We start from the raw sequence: 23,134 nt of genomic DNA, 5'->3' as shown, positions 1-23,134 counted from the left end.
TAAAGAATTTCTTTTCTTTTTTTTTGTTTTGTTTTGTTTTTTGAGACGGAGTCTTGCTCTGTCGCCCGGGCTGGAATGCAGTGGTGCCATCTCGGCTCACGGCAAGCTCCACCTCCCGGGTTCCACACCATTCTCCTGCCTCAGCCTCCCGAGTAGCTGGGACTACAGGTGTCCGCCACCACGCCTGGGTATTTTTTTTTTGGTATTTTTAGTAGTGAGGGGTTTCACCGTGTTAGCCAGGGTGGTCTCCATCTCCCAACCTCGTGATCCGCCCGTCTCCGCACCCGGCCCCGAATAAGGTATTTCTTAGGCTCAATACAATGTGCCAGTCAGTTGAGATGGTCAAAATCTAGCAGACCAGAGATATTCTCAAGGTTATTAAAGACCCCATAATTTGATTCAAGTAACTAACTCCATATTAATCTCTTCGGGGAAATTTTTGAAGCTTTCACTTGTAAAGATGTCTTTTAGGATAGAGAGCAGTAACAATATATTTTCTACAAACTCTATCAATGTACTTGAAAGAAGTCATTTTAAGAGCTCCTGAAGAGACCCTTTATACCATAAAAATGGTAGTTTGTGATGACACCTGTTTGCGCAAAAGTCACATAATTGTCTTGTAAGCTAGGGGTCAATGGAATAAAATATCTGATGCCCACTGGCACCCAAATCCTATGACATCAGTTTGTCTAGTGGGGGTAGAAGCCTACAAAAATTGGTACAGTTAGCCCTCCATGTCTGTGGGTTTTACATCTGTTGATTAAACCAATAGTGGATCAAAAAAATATATATTTTTAAAAAAGGATGGTTGCATCTATACTAAACATTACAGATTCTTATATTCTTGTCATTTTCCCTAATCAATACAGTTTAACAATTATTTACATAGCATGTACCTTGTATTTTAGGTATTATAAGTAATCTAGAGATAATTTAATGTATACAGGAGGATGTGCATAGGTCATATGCAAATACTACCCCATTTTACATAAGGAACTTGAGCGTGCATGGATTCTGGTATCCGTGGGAGATCCTAAATCAATCTCCCACAGATACCAAGGTACGACTCTATTTTTAAAGATCCTGAAGTGTGATTCTAATGTGCAAAGTTTGAGAACCACTGTTCTAGGCCATTTCCGTATCATTGGTTACTCTATTTTTTTAAAAAAATGTATGTCATCCTGCACAGGGGCCATGCTAATCTTCTCTGTATAGTTCCAATTTTTGTATATGTGCTGTCAAAGTGAACACAACTCTAATTGTTGCTTGCTTACATACAGTTTTTCACTATATATAAACAATCAAAGTCAATTTTTATAGTGTAAAGAAAACCCCTTATCACATAGTATAAGTCATATTTAACGCTATCCTCAAACAACGATTAAAGTAACCGTGTTTCTTCCCTAACATCAAGAATGCCAAAATGGGACGGGTGCAGTGGCTCACTCTTGTAATCCCAGCACTTTGGGAGGCAGAGATGGGCGGGTCACCTGAGGTCAGAAGTTTGAGACCAGTCTGGCCAACGTGGTGAAACCCTGTCTCCACCAAAAATATTTTAAAAATTAGCCGGGCGTGGTGGCGGGTGCCTGTGATCCCAGCTACTCAGGAGGCTGAGGCAGGAGAATCGCATGAACCCGGCAGGCAGAGGTTGCAGTGAGCCAAGATCGCGCCATTGCACTCCAGCCTGGGTGACAGAGCCAGACTCTGTCTCAAAATAAAAATAAAAATATATTTTAAAAAAGGAATACCAAAATGTACAGTGAAGATAGTGTTTTAAATCTCGCCACTGGCACTGTGGCTCACGCCTGTAATCCCAGCATTTTGGGAAGCCGAGGTGGGCAGATCACCTGAGGTCAGGAGTTCGAGACCAGCCTGGCCAATATGGTGAAACCCCATCTCTATTAAAAATACAAAAATTAGCTGGGCGTGGTGGTAGGCGCCTGTAATCCCAGCTACTCAGGAGGCTGAGGCAGGAGAATCGCTTGAACCGGGGAGGAAGAGGTTGAAGTGAGCCGAGATCGCACCAATGCACTCCAGCCTGGGCAATAAGAGCAAAACTCCGTCTCAAAAACAGATAAGCAAAAAAAGCAAAAACAACAACAACACCAAAACTTATAAAAATGTGAATATTTTGATTGGCATCTTTCATAGCTCATATTTATTAAATTATGTGTTATTTATATATAAAAAGCAAAACACATGGTGTTGGTGTTAAGGAAAACATTATTTATGGCAATTGTTAAAGATAGTAAGGAAAACTTTATTATAAGGGGATTTTGCAGTAGGTGAGAGAGACTAGACTCAACTTTGCATACAACAATGAAAAGTGGGAATTTATAGCCAAGGATCAGGGTGGGGAGATGAGGTCAGTGGATGGAAAATTACTGAAAGGAAACATCACAGGTAAGGGGGTTTCTGGTTAACCTGGCCTGATAGAATTCTTGAAGGCAGGCCAAGGAGATGATATCACTGGAGCATGGTGGAGAATGAGGATCCTGATCAGATATGAATGATGATCAGGTAATAGAGGATGAGGGATTCTGGCTAAACTGACTTAGCACGATTATTGTTAAAAGTGGGCAATGCAGAGCTACAAACATGTAAGTTCAAAAGTCGGGGCCTTAGTTGAGAAGAGCCTTCAGAGGAACCTGACTAGAGTTTGGTCATGAAGAAATCTTTGTCACTGCTCAAAAAATGTCTGATAAGTAATTAAATTATTAGAGGTTATTTGATATATTACCTAAATGTGTTAGTAATTTAAACGGTTTGGCATCTTTTCTGACTTGAATTTTATAAAATTTAGATAATGTAAAAATAGAAACTTACAGCAATGTTAAGCATTGGGGTTTCAAAATGAAGCCTCCAAATTCTTACCTTGAGGACTCCAAGCTCCACCTTTATTTTTATTTTTATTTTTTTGGAGTCTCGCTCTGTCACCCAGCCTGGAGTGCAGTAGCATGACTTGGCACACTGCAACCTCCGCCTCCCGGTTTCAAGCAATTCTCCTGCCTCAGCCTGCCGAGTAGCTGAGATTACAGGCATGCGCCAGCACGCCTGGCTAACTTTTTTGTGTTTTCAGTAGAGACGAGGTTTCACCATATTGGTCAGGCTGGTCTCGAACTCCTGACCTCGCGATCCATCCGCCTCAACCTCCCACAGTGCTGGGATTATAGACGTGAGCCACCGTGCCCGGCCACCAGGGTCTGATTTTTCAAGTGTGAAAACGAGATAGTAAAGAAGCCTGAGGGGAGCCCAGCAAAGGGAACCAAACATCGCTGAAATTTGGGAAGCAGGACCAGCTATATAATTTGTAGGGCCCAGTGAAAAATTAAAATGAGGGAGCCCTGGTTCAAAAAGCAGGGAGACAATGCTGTTGTAATTATTAATATATACTGATATGGGTGTGAGCTACAGGTTCACTGCCACCAAGACGCCCTCCCAACTCACCTGGGCACTGCCAGGCTGCCAGCCAGTGTCAGGAATGACAGCCATTATGCCACACCCCAGAAACCCCGGGATTAGGCTGCAGGAACTTAATTCCTCTTCTGTAGACCCCCTAGGGGGCTTTACTGCTGGAGGCAGGTGGGGAAGAGGGGTCGGGAAAGAGAGTGGGGAAGGATGTCAGTTAGCAGGGCTAATTCGCTGCTGAAAACCCATCGAGGGGAGGCAGAGCTCTTGGGAGCCAACTCTTGGGCAGAACTCTTGGGAGTCAACTGACCCCCATGCCTAAGCTTGCTACATTGTCATGTTGGCTATAGCTTACAAAACACAAATTTAAGGATAAAACTATTGAGAACTTCAAGAGAGCCATTACAAAACGTTAAACCCCAAGAGTAGGGCTGAGTGTGTAGGGGTGCTCGGGGGATGGTGGTAAGTTGTGCGACTCCATAGATCTCGGGCCCGTGAAGCCCACCCCACTGGGGAGCTTAAATTGTACTCAGGATCTTTAAAATGGCTTTGCGCAATTCCTTGGCTGGAAGAACCAAGACTGACAAAAACGGGTCCACAGACACACCTAGAACGCGACCTGAGCCTCAGTTTTCCGATCCAGTGTCCAAAGGCCAAGTGGTCAACACACACACGCTCTTCTTGTAGTTAGGAATACCCATTGCGATCTTTGTGAAAAAAGTTTCATTGTAGTGGGGGGACACAGAAAACTGAATCTTCTTTGAGTTGGCATGTCGTCTCCACATCTCCCTCAATTCCGCGAGCAAAGATTTTCGGAAGTACATGCATTTCCTTCTCTTCCGTTCGCTGCATCTTCAGTTTCTCCTTAGTCTCTCCAACCTGGCCGAGGACAGGGCCTCACGACCACACAGTGCCCCTGCCTTACCAGGGATACGGAGGAGCCAAGGTGTTCCAAATACAGACAGTGTGTGCACTATAGAAGGCGCGGAAAACAAACAAACAAACAAACAAACAAACAAGCAAACAAGCAAGCAAACAAACCCTGAGTTCTAATTCCAACCCTAGAAGTCAGTGTATGAGAGCCTAACGGGTTGAATGTCAAGTTCCTGAGAACGGATTTCAATAGGTTTTCTTAAGTTGCAAAGGAGCAAACAACAAGTCGTAGGTGACTATGTTGAGAAGGAAACGTGAGACAACTCGAGGATGAAAGGCAGACTAGAGAAAATAAATAGATAAGGAAGAAAAAAATATATTGACACAACTGGACAGCGGTGTTAGGAGATGTATAAGTTACTTGGATATAAGGCACAATAACCCAGAGGGGCAGCAGAGTGGCGCAGCGGAAGCGTGCTGGGCCCATAACCCAGAGGTCGATGGATCGAAACCATCCTCTGCTAACTCCCTATTTTTTTTCCTCCAAAATGTTGGATCTGGCACTCGTCAGAGGTGCTTTAACACCTGTCATGAGTAATTGAAGACCTACTGTGACTGAGGGAGTAAGCTCTGTTTTAACTGCCTGGTCCTTTCTGAAACCTAGTGGTCCACTTTGAAAGATCGGAAGCACAGGCGGAGAAATGAGTGAATCTGCAAATGGGAGGTCTGAAAAATAAGGCGGTAGAGGAGCAGAGATTGGTGTGGAGAAGAAGGGAAAGACTGAGAAAGAGGTGAAGAAAAAGAGCAAAAGATGAAGACTAGGTTGGGCGACCGGGAAAAAGATATTACAAAACTCTTGGAGAAGTGGGTTTTGAAGGAGGTAATTCCCCAGACAGAAGCGGGTGTCACATGTATGTTGCTCTGACATTACGATTCCAGGAAACCTCATCTCTGAAGAGCTAGGAAAAAAACGGAGGAAACAACGGGAATTGAACTACTTCCCTTGTGCCATAACTTAATCTTTCTTTACCCAAATGTTTTATTCGTCTGAAATTTCTTCCCACTTATTGAAGTCATTGTTGAAATGTGTACTTTCTGCCTCCAACCTTCTGGTAAGCTGATGAAGAAGCCCGAGAGTCCGCTCTAAAGCGCCTTTACCAGCCAGCTACGATCTCTAAGGGCTCCTGTGTGCAGTAATGAGCTGCACACGGTAGTGGGAATATTCACTACCGAAGGGGTCCCACTCTATTCTGAGCCCGATTTTCTTCATTTCCCCTGTAATAAATACTACACAATAATTTCATATTTAACGCATGAACAGTTTGAGGGTTAAATGAATGCTCAATATAATAAAGCTCGGCTGCAGTGCTGAGGCACCGGTATATGACCAGAACGCTTGGAAGACCCGAGTAATTACCGAAATCATGAGCCTTATTAGCACTTCCTAGTGCAGCGGAGGTAGCAATGGAGAGCCTGGATAGCTCAGTCGGTAGAGCATCAGACTTTTAATCTGAGGGTCCAGGGTTCAAGTCCCTGTTCAGGCGAAAATTACTAGTTTTACTTTAGTTAGGTCTAAATCCCAGCCTATTTGGGAACGTCTTCTGAGGAGAAGGAAATTATCACAAAGGCTGAAACAGACAAAGGCATCACTTTCTTCATTAAATTATCCTTTCCCAATATTATTTGAAACATATCCCCAATATTTCAAGAGAAGTAGAAAAGGACATGATATGAAAATAATAAACTGGTGATGGAATGACTGGGAAATGGACCATTTTAAAACTCCCTTGAAATGGTTCATTAATCCAGGCATGGGGGGAAGCAGTTTGGAAGGTCTTGATTAAAATGCAAAATCTTTAAGAGCAGTGACCTTTGCATAGTCTGTCTCTGTGGTTCCTTGGAGTTTAGACCAGCTCTTCTTTCACAAAAAATTTGACCACTTTGCAACAGTTCCCAGTTGAAAAACTCATTTCCAAACACTTTCTGAAATAGTATTTTCTGTGTTTACATTATTTCTGTCATTATCCCGGGATTTGGATTATGGTTAATGACCCTGATCATGGGCTTCTAGGGCATGGCTTCTGTGGGCAGTGTGCTGAATCTGCTAAACCACGCCAGTATGAAGGTACTAAGAGTTCAAAATTGTTGACAGTTTTTTTGTCTTGTCACTTTTGTCTTGAGCCTGACAATATTCAGTCCAAACACTGGATTTGGGTCCATTTTGTAAGACCTCACCCTTTCTTTTTTCAGTTATATGATTCATTTGAAGTAATTAGGTCCATTTTGACTCTTTTCCCTGACCTTGCTTATTTTTTTGTTTTATTTTATTTTTTTGAGACGGAATTTCACTCTTGTCGCCAAGGCTGGAGTGCAATGGCGTGATCTTGGTTCCCTGCAACACCCACCTCCCGGGTTCAAGTGGTTCTCCTGTCTCAGCCTCCCAAGTAGCTGGGATTACAGGAGCGCCACCATGCCAGGCTAATTTTTGTATTTTTAATAGAGACGGGGTTTCACCATGTTGGCCAGGCTTTGAACTCCTGACCTCAGGCGATCTGCCCGCTCGGCCTCCCAAATTGCTGGGATTACAGGCATGAGCCACTGTGCCCGGCCTATTTTAGTTTTTGTATATAGTTAAAACATAACATCATTTTAAAAGTTAGAACTATGCAAAAGAGATATACTCGAAGAAATACCACTTCCCTTCATTGCTTCTTTTTCTTTCCTTCTCCATCTTTTTCAACTCATTCTCATCTACCGCCTATAGGTAATCCATCTTACCAGTTTCTTTTTTTTATCCTTCCTGTACCTCCTTTGAATAAGCAGGCAGATACATACTTTTTTATTTATTTATTTATTTATTTATTTATTTTTTGAGACCAGTCTGGAGTGCAATGGCGCCATCTCGGCTCCTGCAACCTCCACCTCCCTGGTTCAAGCGATTCTCCTGTCTCAGCCTCCTGAGTAGCTGGGATTACAGGCACGTGCCACCAGGCCCGGGTAATTTTTGTATTTTTAGTAGAGACAGGGTTTCAACATGTTGGTCAGGCTGGTCTCCAACTCCTGACCTTGTGACCCAACCACCTAGGCCTCCCAAAGTGCTGGGATTACAGGTGTGAGCCACTGCGCCCAGCGATACATACTTTATAAAATGTCCTCTTCTTTCTCAGACTAAAGATATTATACTATATTGTGTATATATTGATTTACAGTATATAGATATTGATTTGCTTTACTTTTTTTGCTTAGCAATATATGTTAGAAATCTCTCCATGTCAGTTCATAGAGATCTTTTGTACAGCTCCATAAGTACTCCACTGTGTGGAAGTAACAATCTAGTCATTCTTTTATGCTTAAGCATTTAGGTTGTTCAAAAAATTTTGCAATTACAAACAATGCTGCAATGAGTAAATATTCTTATGAATATTTTCATTTTGTTGATGTAGATTTTCAGGGTAAATTGTTAGACTTGGGATTGTTGGGTGAAATGATTAAGATATACATAATTTTGTTAGACATAGTCTAATTCCCCTTCATAAAGCTTGTATTGATATCAATGTGCTTCCTTACCAGAAATAAATGACACTACTTGTTCCCTGTATGCATTGACATACTTTTAAAATTTTTACCAATCTGATAGCAGAGAAATAGTATCTTCACGTAGTTTCAATTTGCAATTCTTTATTACAGAATTTAAACATATTTTCGTATGTGCAAATATATATATTATCTGTTAATGTTTTTGCCCATTTTACTATAAAGTTTTCTTTTCTTCAATTGTTGAAAAATGTTTCTTCAATTGTTGAAAAATGTTTCTGTATTAAGGATATTAACTCTTTATCTGTGATACACATTGCAAATAGTCTCCCTGCCCCCATTCCCACCATTTGTTAACTCTCTTTAGAGTCTGCTTATCATGTTTCTTTGTACCATATTTTTAGGTACTTAAAGCTATTAAATTTTCTTTTATTATATCTACAGTATAACTATAATTAGGAAACTCTATATCCAGGCTACAAGGGAATTCACACGACTCTTTTTAATACTTGTAGGTTTTCAGTGTTTGCACTTAGATCACTGATTCATTTGGAATTTATTCTTGCATAAAGAGTGAGAGCTGAATTTCGTTTTAGCTCTAATTGGCTAACAAGTTGTTCCTGAACTACTTGTCAAAAAGTCTGTCTTTATACCTATGGCTTGAAATACACGCTTTATAAAATACTAAATACCCATATGTGATTTTTTTTTTTTTTACTTCTGTTTACTTCTGGACTTTGTATTCCATTACTAGACTGTCTATTCATTTGTGAATGCTATAGTGCTTTAATTATGGATGCATGAAGAGTATATTTTAATATCTGATGGGGCTACCCCTCTTCACAGTATCAAGGCTCCATTCTCATAGCTTCCAGCAGTGTTGACTGCTAAAATGTCATTTCACCTCCAGGAACAGAGCCTCTGCCAACGATTGTACTCTCTCAGGACTAGACTCTCTCTGGGGCAAACAGTGTCCAGTGACCACATTTTTGCTTCAATTTGGGACAGTTCTGAAGGGCATCCTACCAGAGCTCCCATGGCTTGGCTGAAGCCTCTGCTGTAACTGCTTTGCAGTTTTACTTTTTCCTCTCTCCTATTCTGCTTTTCTCTCATTCTTATATCTTCTTCTGTGTTCTCTGTAATAAATTTTGTGCACATAATCTCTCTCAGATAATCTGTTTCTTGGGAACCCAAACTAAGTCACTCTCTGAGACAGAGTCTTGGCTTCAATATTATTTTCTTTTTATTGGTAGAAATATTGTTTCCTTTTTATTAAGTCTACAAGTTTTCCTTTGGTTACTGCTTTAGTGCTATCGTATGGAGTCCGCTACATAATATTAGAGAATGGGGATGACTTTTAACGAGCATACTGTCTCCAAGCACTTCTTTAACAAAGCACATCCTGCATAGCTCTAAATCCATTAAACCTTCAGTCAACACAGCACATGTCTCTGCTAGCACAGGGTTGGGGCTAGGGTTATAGATTAACAGTATCTTAAGGCAGAAGAATTTTTCTTAATACAGAACAAAATGGAGTCTCTTATGTCTACTTCTTTCTACATAGACACAGCAACAGTCTGATCTCTTTCTTTTCCCCACATTTCTCCCTTTTCTTTTTGATGAAATCACCATGGTCATCATGGCCCATTCTCGATGGTCACTGTCTCTTCGGAGCTGCTGGGTACACCTGCAGACTAACCACAGACAGAACAGGCACACAAGGATTAACATGAAATTTACAACAGTAATACTTCCCATGGTCTTAACCCAAGTGACAGGGTTAAGATTTGTGAGGCCATCAGCAACTCCCCCGATTGCCTCAGTTCCTGGTACCAAATTTACGTGGGCTTTTGATGCTTCGAAAATTTCTTTTAATTTGGAAATGTCTAAAGTGAGATTATCTTCTCTTCCCTGCAGATGGCATCTAACCATGTCCCAGTGATGCTTAGACTCATTATAAACTCGGGGTGTAATACAAAAATCTGACGTATTCCAGTCACACTGTAACTGGAAATGATGTTCCAAGCTCATAAGCCAATCTCCTATCCAAATGACAGTTTGTCAAGGATCATTAATTTGATTTGCCAATTTTTGATCAATACCAGATTGTGAATTCCACAATCTTGTAGAATTCCTTTGCCAATCGTTAACAAAGCTTACTGTCCGAACAGAAGAATCCAATGCAACTCCTGCCACAGTGGCCGTAGCTGTGACTGCAATTAATCCCATAATCACTGCAATTAAAGTAAAAATGTATCTTTTGGATCTATTTAAAATGCCTTTTAATACTTCAGTCAAAACATGGACGGATGGCGAGGCCTCCCATGGTGGGTCCATGGACACAGGGATCCTTCTCTTGCTCTCCCTAGCAGAATACGGTGATATCAATTAAAAGTCGAATCAATGCAAGTAAACAATCTGCAGTTTTCACAGGTTATAGTTTGGGAATCTGGTTTAATAACTGTATTTCCTATAACTAGCATATAAGGGGGCTTTACACAACTTTCCAAAGGAACTGTTAGACAGGAATTTAGGTCGATAGAATAAAATGGCTTACGATCTCTTGTTTCTACAGTTTGATTTCCAGACCAAATTCTAATGCGGTATGAGGCCACAGTAAGCCTCCATAATTCTGGATATTCAGGACCAGAAACAGGACTTATTATTTTTGGTCTTGGAGTAGAGATTCCTTTTTCTCCCCATTCCCAAGGGTAGAAAGACTGTAATTTTTTGTGCTTACGTTTGTCTAAACTTTCTGTTAAGTCACTATTAACAGCTGGACTCACGCACTGGGCCACGATTGAGTTTGCCCTGTGCAATTGTGGTAGAATTGTTCTCAAGATGCCCAATCAATAATAGTTCCGAATTCATCATTTTGTAATTATCACAGCACTATTGGCCACACGTCCTTCCGAAACTAAAACTTCTGTGTCTTTTGATCCTTTGGGAATTTCCTTGGGGCAAGGTTTCCCTTTAGGCCTAAATTTTAATGATCTTTGATAAGAAAAGTCCTGTAAATAATTTACCTGTAGCCTGAGTGACATTCCATTTACCATGTGATAAGTAAATCTACTGGTGGTGCTGACAATGGGTGCTTTTACCAACCAATTTTGGATTGCCGGCATTAAACATCCTGGTGCTCTCCCTAGGCAAATAGGAGGATAATGATACCCAGTGGAAATATTTATCATCATCCCTTCTTCCTTAGGTTTGGCAGGGCAACGATCATGGGGCCAGGTACCCATATACTATTATTATTAACATATACTTCAATAGGATTATCCACACATGTGACCTGACCGAATTAAGGGTGGGAAAGGCACATAGGCCCAGTAGGTATAATTAGCTGCAGCTGCTCCTGCAGGCATGGGGAGACTTACCACCGTTGATAAAATCAAAGCTGCAAGTGGCATATTCTCTGGAGTTTGTGTCACCTTTGTGTTCTCTAGGCGTTTTTTAGCTAACTGTGTCAGCTTCTTTAATTGTGCCCAAGTTGGCAGCTCCGCCTTCTTGATGGATGGCAATTTCATTTGTTCTTCTGACATCACCATTTTGCTCATCTTGTGAGTCGATGATGCTCGATTGTGGTGTTTCTGTCTCCATGGCAGCACTTTTCTTTGCATCTCCAATGGGTTCATTGTAGAACTTCAAATGTCTTGTGGGTATCCAAACAGGAAACTGATTTTCTCCTGGTGAAACACAAGCAAAACCTCTCCCCCATGTTACCACCTTCCCTATTTTCCATGTCTTATTTTTGTTGTTCCACCAAACCAGTTTTCCTTCATATGGACTGTTATTTTTACCAGTAAGATGTTGTTCTGCAGAAGTAGTAGTCTGATTTCTATAAATGTTTAAAAAATTTAAGGTATAGAGTGCTAGATTAAGTTGTATCTGAGGAGTGGTACACTCCTTACTGTCTCCCCCTTCTTTTTGTTTAACTAATTGAGTTCTGAGTGTTCTATTAGTTCTTTCAACTATGGCCTGTCCTTGGGAATTATAGGGAATTCCTGTTGTATGTTGTATGTGTAATTTTCCACTGATTTAAGAATTCTTGGAAAGCTTCACTACAGTATCCTGGTCCATTGTCACTTTTAATTTTTTCTGGAACTCCCATGACAGCAAAACAAGATAATAAATGTTTTTTAACATAGGAAATACTTTTTCCCGTCTGGCAGATTGCCCATATGAAATGTGAATAAGTATCAATTGTTACATGAGCATATGATAATCTTCCAAATGAAGGTACATGCGTGACATCCATTTGCCATACGCATTAAGACACAGACCTCTGGGATTAACTCCTGCCTCTTGAGTGGGCAGGTGTAGGACTTGACACTGGGTGCAATGTTGTACAATATCTTTTGGCTGTTTCCATGTGACATCAAATTTGTTTTTCAATCCTGCTGCATTTACATGAGTCAAAGCATGAAGTTCTTGTGCTTTTATGAATGCAGAGGATACCAGTAAGTCAGCTTGTTCATTTGCTTTAGTTAAAGGCCCTGGTAAATTAGTGTGTGCTCGAATATGAGTAATATAAAATGGGAAATTTCTTTTTCTTACAGTTTGTTGTAATAAATTGAACAGCTGGTTTAACTGATCATCCATGCTATATTTAATTAGAGCTGTCTCAACATCCCTTGTAGCCTGTACTACATATGCAGAATCTGATACAATATTAATAGGTTGATTAAAATCTTGTAACACTGTAATGACTGCAGCCAACTCTACTCTTTGAGCCAATTGACATTGAGTTTTGATTATTACTCGCTCTTTTGGCCCCATGTAAGCCGCTTTTCCATTGCTGGAACCATCGGTAAATACTGTGAGAGCATTTTCTAAAGGTTTATGTCTGGCAATTTTAGGTAAAATCCAAGTAGTCAATTTTAAAAACTGGAAGATTTTTATTTTTGGGTAATGATTATCAATAATTCCCACAAAATTAGCAAGATCAATCTGCCATGCACCAGAATTGATAAAGGCTTGTCTAACTTGTTCCTTGTTTAAAGGAACAATAACTTGTTCCTTGTTTAAAGGAACAATAACTTGTTCCTTGTTTAAAGGAACAATAACTTGTTCCTTGTTTAAAGGAACAATAACTTGTGGAATAACTATTTTGTCTGGGTCATTTCCACACTATTTTATTATTCGTAATCTTGCCTGACCAATTAATGTAGCTATCTGATCCAAGTACAATGTAAAAGTCTTAATTGTACTGTGAGGAAGAAATGACCACTCCACAAGATCAGTATTTTGAACAATGATGCCTGTTGGAGAATGTGCAGTAGCAAAAATCAAAAGTTGGACTGGAGCTAAGGGATCTATTCTATTTATTTGCACTAACTAAATTTTTTTTCTTCCACTAATTTAATTTCTTTTGTTGCCTCTGCGGTTACTATTCTTTTACTATTTAAGTCTGGGTCTCCTCTTAGGATAGAGAACAAATTTGACATGGCATAAGTAGGAATCCCTAGAGTTGGCCGAATTCAATTAATATCTCCTAGCAATTTTTGAAAGTCATTTAATGTTTTTAATGTGTCTCTTCTTATTTCTATTTTTTGTGGCTTAATTCTTCTATTTTCTATTTGTATCCCTAAATAATGAAAAGGAGTAGAGGTTTGAATCTTATCAGATGCTATTGTCAGGCCTGCTTTGGCAACTTCTGCTTGCAGAAATGTGTAACAGTCAATTAATTTGTCTCGTTTCTGAAGCACATAAAATATCAACATACTGAATGATATAACAGTTTGAAAATTTGTCTCTAACTGGTTGAAGAGCTTGACCTACAAAAGTCTGACAAATAGTTGGACTATGAAGCATTTCCTGAGGTAACACTTTCCACTGAAACCTGGTGGCTGGTTCTTTATTATTTATGACTGGTATAGTAAAGGCAAATTTTTCACAATCCTGCTCTGCCAGAGGAATGGTAAAAAAGCAATCCTTCAGATCAATTATAATTAGAGGCCAGTCTTTTGGGGTCATGGCCGGAGAGGGCAGTCCGGGTTGGAGAGGTCCCATGGGTTGAATTACGGCATTGACGGCTCTTAAGTCAGTTAACATATAAGCCATCGGCCGGATTTTTTCTGAATTACAAACACGGGAGAATTCCAAGGCGAGAATAAAGGCTCAATATGTCCCTTTTCTAATTGTTCCTTCTAATAAATGCAAAGCCTCCAGTTTTTGTTTTGGTAGTGGCCACTGATTTACCCATACTGGTTTTTCTGTTTTCCAAGTTAATGGAATGGGTTTAGGAGGCTCTACAGTGGCTGCCCCTAAAAAGGACACCCTATTCCTTTTCTTTCTTGATTTCCGTCAGTCTCAATTGGGACTTTAATGCCATTTTCATGTTCTCCTAATCCCTTTTCTGTTACATATCCCATCTTAGTCATGATTTTTTGACTCGTGGGGCTGCATAATGGAGCAGGCATAGTGATTTCCGCACTCCGTTGTTGTAACAAATCTCGACCCCACAGATTAACAGGAATGGAAGTAATCATTGGTTGAACAGTACTTTCTTGATTATCCGGCCCTAAACAATGTAAAATCACAGTACTTTGATACACTTCTAAGGCAGTGCCTATGCTGAGAAGTCCTGTAACAGCCTTTTCCACAAGTCCTGTAACAGCCTGGCCACTGATTTAAAGCAATGATAGAGACCTCTGCTCCAGTGTCTGTGAGCCCTTCAAACTTTTTCCTTGAATAATGGCCTTACACACAAGTCTGCTCTCTGAGAACTGACTTGTCCAATATGCAGCCTTTCCTGCAAATCAGTGCTTCCAAACCCTCCTGTTCTTTTTATCTCACTCTTACCAGCCTAATATAAGGCAGGAGTAATAATTGAGCAATCCTGTCTCCTGGACTGGCATTCCAAGGAATTGAGGAGCTAATAACCAGTTGAATTTCACCTTTGTAGTCTGAATTAACCACACCAGTATGAATTTGAACTCCCTTTAGATTTAGACTTGATCTTCCTAAGATTAGTCCCACAGTCCCCTTAGGCGGTGGGCCATATGTCCCTGTGGGGATTTTTTGTGGGGGCTCCCCTGGAAGCAGAGAGACTGCTTGTATAGTACATAAATCTACTGCTGCACTGCCGCTTGTGGCGGGGGACAATTGCTATATTGTGGTAACAGGCTCATTCCTTGAAGTACTTGTGACAGTGGGGGTTGTTGTCCCTGAAAACCCTGAGGAACAAAGGGCTGAATTGGGAATGCCCCAGTTTGTTGCAGGGCCTGAGGCTGGCCCATCTTCTCATTTCCCGACAATGGTTGCCCATTTTTTATCAAATTTAGAATGACATTGATTAGCCCAATGTTTTCCTTTTTGGCATCTTGGACATAAGTCAGGTGGCTCTTTATCTGTTGTTGTAATACCTTGAATAGTTATATTTTGTTTGTTTGAGACTGGGTAATTTTTTTAGGTGCCAATTTGTCCACAATTATAACATTTTCCCCCAAATGTTCTGGCTTGTCCTCCTAAAGCAACTCCTGTGATTGCTTGAGCCGTAAGCATAGCTTTATGCATAGCTCCTCCAATTCCATCACAGGCTTTTTCCGTACTCTGAGATTACATCTGATCCTGCCAGAACCTTTCCTTTAAATGGCTTAATGGCTGATTGACACTCAGGACTGGCGTTTTCGTATGCCATCAACTCCACTATGACCTTACAGGCATTCTCATCGGTAATTGACTTTTGAGCAGCATCTTGAAGCCTTGCCACAAAATCATGGTAGGGCTCTTTAGAGCCTTGTCTTATTGTATTGAATGAGGGGCAGGTGGTTCCTGGATCTTGGATTTTTTTCCCAGGCTCTAAGGCGGATAGCTCTAACTTGCTCAATGGCCTTATTTTGCATTATTGCTTGTTGCTCAGTAGTGCTCCAATTTTGACCTATTCCCAATAGTTGATCTGCATCTATGTTAATAGGAGGATTGGCAGTCCTATTTCTTCGGACCTGTTCTTGTGCCCCATCAATCCACCAAGTCTTAAATTGTAAAAATTGAGAGGGTGAGAGTGATGATTTTGCCAAAATCTCCCAGTCATAAGGAATGAGTCTATGTCCATGAGCAATGGAATCTAATAATGTCCTTATATAAGTGGAGTTGGGTCCATACTGTTTTACTCCCTATTTCATATCTTTTAGCATTTTTATAGAAAAGTACTCATATCTGGCTTCAGCTAGGGAAAGCTCTCCCTCTTGGGCCCCTTCTCCAAGTGGTATCGGCTCTAATATTACTGAGAATTGCCCCGCCTCAGTATCTCCTTGTTTTCTTATCAATAATGTTATGTAATTCACTACCCTCTCCACTAGGTGGTGCGGTAGGATTAAGTCTCATACTGGGCGGCTGAGGCTATAACGCCCTGCCCTGTGGTGCTGGAAACGTTCCTGGCTGTCCATACTGATTTTATGGGGGCGGCCGATACTGAAGTTCAGCTGGCGGCCAATATTGATAGGCTACTGGCAATTGGGTCTTATTTTCTACCAGCTGATATTGTGGATACTGTATTTGGATTGGCGCCGACGTGACAGAGACTCTATCTTGTTCTATTTGATCTTCTTTTGGGGTTTGTACTTGTCTAACCTGCATTTGAGGTTGTAATGTTACAGGCATCTGAGCTGCTGGAAGACGAGTTGGCCATCGTGGTTTAGACTCTGATGGCCCCACTAATTCTTGACCTTTTTCTTCTAATTTTAACGTTTCAGGATATATCACCTCCTGTAATTGATTATAGTCAACATTTTGCGTTGACTGAGCCATTGCCAACTCTGCTACATATTTACAATGTGAACTTTCTGTTCCTTTCCAGGATTCTATCCCTGCCTCTTCTTCACAATCGATTACACAGCTTTCAGGAGCATCAGAAACTGAAACAGTATCTTCTCCTGTTTGAAACGGTTCTAAAGCTACTTTAATAATTACCCAATCATTCCATACTGTAAGCGGGATGATTTCACCCTACCTACTTGCTTGTTTTAATTCTTTGCCAATTTTTTCCTAATCTTTTAGATCTAAAGTTCCCTGTTCTAGAAACCGTGGGCAGAATTGTTCTATCGTTTGAAATAGCGTGATTAGATTTTCTGTAGAGACTCTAACTCCCCATCTTTTAAAAATAATTTTAATAGAGCTGAGATAAGAGGCATATTTACTTTTAGTTTGCCCCATTGTTACCCTAGGTTCTTTCGAGCACACAGGCTTACCTCAAGGCTGACCATAGATGTACTCTGGAATCTCTCATTGACTTGTCCTCAATGACCACGCTCGAGCATCCAGATGAAGGGGTGGCCTGCCTCTCCATACCTGTGGGCGTTTCTTGTCAGGTGGGACGGAGAAAAGAAAGAGACACAGAGACAAGTATAGAGAAAGAAAAAGTGGGCCCAGGGGACCGGCGCTCAGCATAGGGAGGACCCGCCCTGGCACTGGTCTCTGAGTTCCCTCAGTATTTATTGATCATTATCTCTACTATCTCAGAGAGGGGGATGTGGCAGTACAATAGGGTAATACCGGGGAGAGGGTCAGCAGGAAAACATGTGAACAAAGGTCTCTATGTATAAACAAGGTTAAGAAAAGGTGCTGTGCTTTGATGTGCACATACATAAACATCTCGGTGCATTAAAGAACAATATTGCTGCCAGCATGTCTCACCTCCAGCCTTAAGGCTGTTTTCTCCTATCTCAGCAAATAGAACATAGAATCGGGTTTTACACCGAGACATTCCACTGCCCAGGGACGAGCAGGAGACAGATGCCTTCCGCTTATCTCAACTGCAAAGAGGCCTTCCTCTTTTACTAAACCTCCTCTGCACAGACCCTTTACGGGTATCGGGCTGGGGGATGGTCAGGTCTTTCCCTTCCTAGGAGGCCACATCTCAGGCTATCACATGAGGAGAAACCTTGGACAATACCTGGCTTTCCTAGGCAGAGGTCCCTGTGGCCTTCCAAAGTGTATTGTGTCCCTGGGTACTTTTGTCTTCTGCAGTATATTGTGTCCCTGGGTACTTGAGATTAAAGAATGGCATGACTTTTAACAAGCATACTGCCTTCAAGCACTTTTTTAACAAAGCACATCCTGCATAACCCTAAATCCATTAAACCTTAAGTCAACACAGCACATGTCTCTGCTAGCACAGGATTGGGGCTAGGGTTACATATTAACAGCATCTCAAGGCGGAAGAATTTTTCTTAATACAGAACAAAATAGAGTCTCTTATGTCTACTTCTTTCTACACAGACACAGTAACAGTCTGATCTATCTTTCTTTTCCCCACATAACATCAGGTAATCCACCCGCCTCGGCCTCCCAAAGTGCTGGGATTATAGGCATGAGCCACCGTGCATGGCCGGCCCTAGTTTTTAAAAGAAAGTTTTATAATTTTCAAAGGTCAGAAAATGTTGATTTCTACTATTTCTATATTTTAGAGTATATTGAGGATTTTTTTGTGGGGTAGGAGCAGCTAATATATGAATAATTTTCATGCATATATTATGCATATACCGTGGGAAATTTTCTCATTTCAGAGTGCAGACTTCAAAAATCTTTGCATCAGGCCTTTCACACATCAACCAATGAGCATCTGAGTTGTTTCCAGGCATATTTAATATTGTTAACAGTTCTATGAGCAATTATGCACATACAGCATGGTGCAGAGTTACAAGTGTTTTGTGTGTGTGTGTGTGTTCCTAGAAGAAAAACTGTCAATTTGTTAGATTTTGTAAATGTTTAACTTTTTGAGATAATGACAAACCAGTTTTCAGGGTTGTAAAAATGGATGCCTCTCTTGGCAATGTATTAGGGATACTACTACATATCTAAATAGTCAACTGCTATTATTTTTGCACATTTCATTTTAATCTGATCAAGTGGAGGTTAATAGTATCTTATTGTAGTGATGGTTTGTATTCCTTTATCACAATGAGGTTGAACATATCTACATATGTTTGGATTTATACATTTGAATTTTCTTCTAAATGTCAGTTTATTTATCTATTTGATTATTTCATGTATATATTTGACTTATTTACATGTGGAAGTCTTGCTACATTTTTTTATCTTCCTCCTTATCTAATCCCTTGCAATTCAATTCAATTATTTGGATGTAGTTTAATCTTTCTCAGAGTAACTTGTGTTTTCAATTTAATCTGTAATTACTTTCATAATTATCAAGGTTTTCTTAAACCTGGGGCATTTTTGTGTCTTGTTTAACCAGTGTTTCCAATCTTTACTACTTCCAATACATATTCTCACATATGTGGTAACCACTGCCTCTTGCTTCTCAAATTCTTTCTTCACCCTTCTCCTTCACCTTTTTCCCACATCAAAGAGGGTTGAACTCCGACTGCATTTCCCAAGCCTGCTTCACATTTGTCTGCAGCTCAGTTTAGTCAACAAAATGTACTGGTGGGTGATAGGAGAGTAAAAGGAATAAAGGAGTCAGATAATTTCTACCACTGTCTGCCTGGTTTGGGCACCATCTATGGGAACAGCTGCATGTTCTCCTTCACTTTAGCTCTCACTGGACACAAGAAGTACGATTAAACCTTAAGCCAGATAATTTCAATTCCTAGGCTCTAATAATGCTGTCTCTTCCAGAAAGTGTGATGGTACTTGTTTTTCTTTTCTGGGGGAGTTTAAGGATCTCTTCATGTGCAGAAAGCATTAGTTTTTGAATGTGAGTTAAATATTGGTAAAATGCTGAGATTGGATGTTGAGTAGCAAAAGAGGTAGAGTTCACTTAGCTGTTTTTGCTCAGACTTACTCATCACCCATGCTTTTTTGTGCTCTACACTGCAATGACGTAAACTGCGTTTCCCAGACTCCCTTGTCAACTGACTTCTGGCTGGACTTAACCAATGTTAGGCACTGAATGGAGATGAAAGGGAAGAAGGAAAAGTGGAAACAGGGTATTACCCATCCCTCCTGGGCTTCTGCTACATCTTAATGTGTTAAGAGCCTGAAGGGTAAGCCTGCTGCGGCTTCAGGTTCTTCCAGGTGGCAGAGGCTTTTGGCCTTTAGTGATTTCCAGTTCTTGCTAATCTCTGTCCCATTTGTCATATCAGTTTCTCTATCACTAGTGTAGCCAATTTGTTGTATTAAATGTCTCCATCTTACTACCTAACTAGTGTATACGCAGTCCTGATTGATTTGTATAAATACTAGTAAGAATTGCAAATTTTGTTCTTGACGTTTATGTCCTTGATCTTCATGGTGTTAATCTTTTTTTTTTTTTTTTTTTTTTTTTAGACAGGGTTTTTCTCTTGTTGCCGAGGCTGGAGTGAAACGACGTTGCCGAGGCTGGAGTGAAACAACATTGCCTTGCGTCACTGCAACCTCCACATCCCAGGTTCAAGCGATTCTCCTGTCTCAGCCTCCTGAGTAGCTGGGATTACAGGTGCCTGCCGCCGAGCCCGGCTAATTTTTTGTATTTTTAGTAGAGACGGGGTTTCACTATGTTGGCCAAGTTGGTCTTGAACTCCTGACCTAGGCAATCCACCCACCTCAGCCTCCCAAAGTGCTGGGATTACAGGCGTGAGCCACCGTGCCCAGCTCATGGTGTTAATCTTTACCCAACTTCGTGTTTCCCTCTATAAGAATATTATATTCCTGGCTTCATTCATTAAATACCTCCAACTCTCCTATGATCTGGCATAACCCTCAGTCAATATACCAGAGTTTATATATGTATGAGTTTTTCTTTAATGAGCTCTTTTTTGTATTTTGTCAACTCAAGATTTTATATCTACGTGTTTTAATATATGAATTTCTGGAATGTCTAATAAGTCCTGCAAGTTTGTTGGCAATTTTCTCCTTATTTTTAGTAAGTGTTCTTGCTGTTATAGTTCCTATGCACTTCCATATAATTTTACAACCAGTTTATCAAATCCTTGGAAAAACACTTTTGGAATTTATGTTGAAATTACACTGAATCAATAGATCAGTTTGGGAAGAAATGATATGGTTGAGATATTAAGTCTTCTTATCTGTAAACATGATATGTTTTTCCACTTATTTAAGTTTTCAGTTTCTATTTTGAAAATAAGCTATTTTGTCATTCTACCTCTTCTGATATTTTTAGAAAGTTTGTAATTTTTATCTATTTGTTATCTTCATCATTACATTATTATTTAAGAGCTTGGTTATTGTGTTTCTTTAGACAATCTTTGTTTCCTTAGTTTGAACAATTAACAATGCAAGATTGCATATTCTTCCTCCCCGCCTCTCTTCCCTCTCACCCACAGCCAATTGTAATCAGTGATTTTACAGCTCTCAATGTTTACTTTGGTGTAGTTAATTAAGCTCATGCATATAACACTTCTTCATTCTTAGTTGTAGTGGATTAAATAATGTTGCCCCAAGTTTGTGTCCATCCAGAACCTCAAAATGTGACTTTATTTGAAAATAGGGTCTTGGCTGACGTAATTAGTTAAGATGAGGTCATACTGGATTAGGGCGAGGCTTAAATCCAATCACTGGTGTCTTTATAAGAAGAGAAGGCATACAGAGACACAAAGAAAAGAAGGCCACATAACAACAGAGACAGAGATAGGAATTACGCAGCTACAACCCAAGGTACACTAGAGGTTTCCAGGAGCCACCAGAAACTAGGAAGAGGCAAGGAAATATTCTTCCCTAGAGCCTTCAGAGAGGGTGACTGCAGACACTTTGATTTCAGACTCCTAGACAACAGAACTGAGAGCAAATTTTTATTGTTTTAAACCACCCAGTTTGTGATATGTTATAGCAGTGCTAGAAAACTTGCTGATTTTCTCTCAGTACACACTTATTCAGATTTCTGATGCACATCAGGTTGCCTTTAATTCCCTTTACATCAAATTGGTGCAATTAATATCTTATTTCTGTGAAGCCACTTATTGAGCTCAGCTGGAATTTCACTGAAACACATTCCTAGGAATGGGACTTCTACTACTAAACGGCTATACAAAAATAAACACGTATTTAATGTCAATGCTGCAAAATCTAAAACCTAGACTTTAAGATCCTTCCTTTATGAAAGGAAATGTAGAAATTAATATATGTATATTTTTATCGTGGTAAACAGAACCAGAGGAAGGGCATCTAACTCACATTGGTCCGAGAAAAAATCCTGGGGAACGGTGACCTTGAGGTAAACCTATAATGAATAAACTTGAGTTGAAGAAGAAAGGAGGATATTTCGAGCAGAGGAAGTTTTTTAAGTTTACTGTGTTCCTTACTATTAATGAAGATTTCTTTGCTATTCATGACCTAGAACTATTTTCAGCAAAGTCATAATCTTTTGCAGAACTGCCGTTTTCAGGTTTTCGAAGCAACATGGGAAATCTGTTTTATAGAATCTTATAACAACTTTTTAATATGAAGATTAGCATTTTTTAGGGCCTCTGTCAAGGAAAAATTCAGTAGTCAATGTATGAATACCACTTCAATGGACGAACTTTTTAACAACTCTTCAAGCCTTCCTCGTTAGTATAGTGGTGAGTATCCCCGCCTGTCACGCGGGAGACCGGGGTTCGATTCCCCGACGGGGAGAGAAGTGGATGCTTTTGATTCCAACCTCAACAATACCAATGTTAGAAAGCGAGCCAGGCCTCAGTAAGGCCAATCTTAAAAAGCAGCTCTCTCTCTGGTTTTATTTATTTATTTATTTATGAGAGGGAGTTTCACTGTTGTTGCCCAGGCTGGAGTGCAATGGCGCGATCTCAACTCACTGCAACCTCCCTCTCCCGGGTTCAAGCGATTCTCTGCTTTAGGCTCCTGCTGGGATTACAGCCATGCGCCACCCGGCTAATTTTATATTTTTAGTAGAGATGGGATTTCTCCATGTTGGCCAGGCTGACCTCAAACTCCCAACCTCAGGTGATCCACCCACCTCGGCCTCCCAAAGTGCTGGGATTACAGGCGTGAGCCACTGCGCCTGGCCCTGGTTTTGTCATTTTAAGTCTGATTCCTGCGTATTGGTTTATCAATGGGTTCACGCAGCAAGCCATCATCTGATGGAAGTCCACTGCCACCTTCTCTCTGGGAAGAGAGGTCACCGAACGCGCCAGTATTCAAAGTGTGTTCAGCTGACTCTAGAAACACGCCAGGATCTCTAATTGGGAATTTTCATTCCTCGACTGGTTGGTTGGGAACAAGAAATGCGTTTTTCTTTGCCTTAGTGTGTTCCAAGCATGCTAGTTGGTGACAGTCGTTTGAGGCCGGCCTGCCACAGGAGTGACTTTGAGGCAGAAAGGGCCGAACTACTGGGGTGGGTGGTGAAGTTTACATTTAGGCTGCATCACTTGCAAATTGGGCGATGTCTTGGGTTATTTTGTCCTCTCCTTCCATCTGT

At 40.6% G+C, this 23,134-nt stretch overlaps 4 non-coding genes across 4 annotated transcripts; 3 read left to right on the top strand and 1 right to left on the bottom strand.

Annotated features, from left to right (window-relative positions):
* Positions 1-1,139: 1,139 nt before the first annotated feature.
* LOC112623898 lies at positions 1,140-1,251 on the bottom strand. The gene has a single exon (XR_003119255.1). It is a non-coding gene; the product is annotated as a U6 spliceosomal RNA (small nuclear RNA).
* Positions 1,252-4,733: 3,482 nt separating this feature from the next.
* On the top strand, positions 4,734-4,805 carry TRNAM-CAU. The gene has a single exon. It is a non-coding gene; the product is annotated as a tRNA-Met (tRNA).
* A 947-nt stretch (positions 4,806-5,752) lies between these two features.
* TRNAK-UUU lies at positions 5,753-5,825 on the top strand. The gene has a single exon. It is a non-coding gene; the product is annotated as a tRNA-Lys (tRNA).
* Positions 5,826-22,260: 16,435 nt separating this feature from the next.
* Positions 22,261-22,332, top strand: TRNAD-GUC. The gene has a single exon. It is a non-coding gene; the product is annotated as a tRNA-Asp (tRNA).
* The last annotated feature ends 802 nt before the right edge of the window (positions 22,333-23,134 follow it).

The sequence above is a fragment of the Theropithecus gelada genome, chromosome 4, assembly GCF_003255815.1.
Source record: "Theropithecus gelada isolate Dixy chromosome 4, Tgel_1.0, whole genome shotgun sequence".
In the NCBI taxonomy this organism is placed as follows: Eukaryota; Metazoa; Chordata; class Mammalia; order Primates; family Cercopithecidae; genus Theropithecus; species Theropithecus gelada.
Note: the sequence above shows the minus strand (reverse complement) of the source record. Positions and strands in the feature narration are given on the sequence as shown.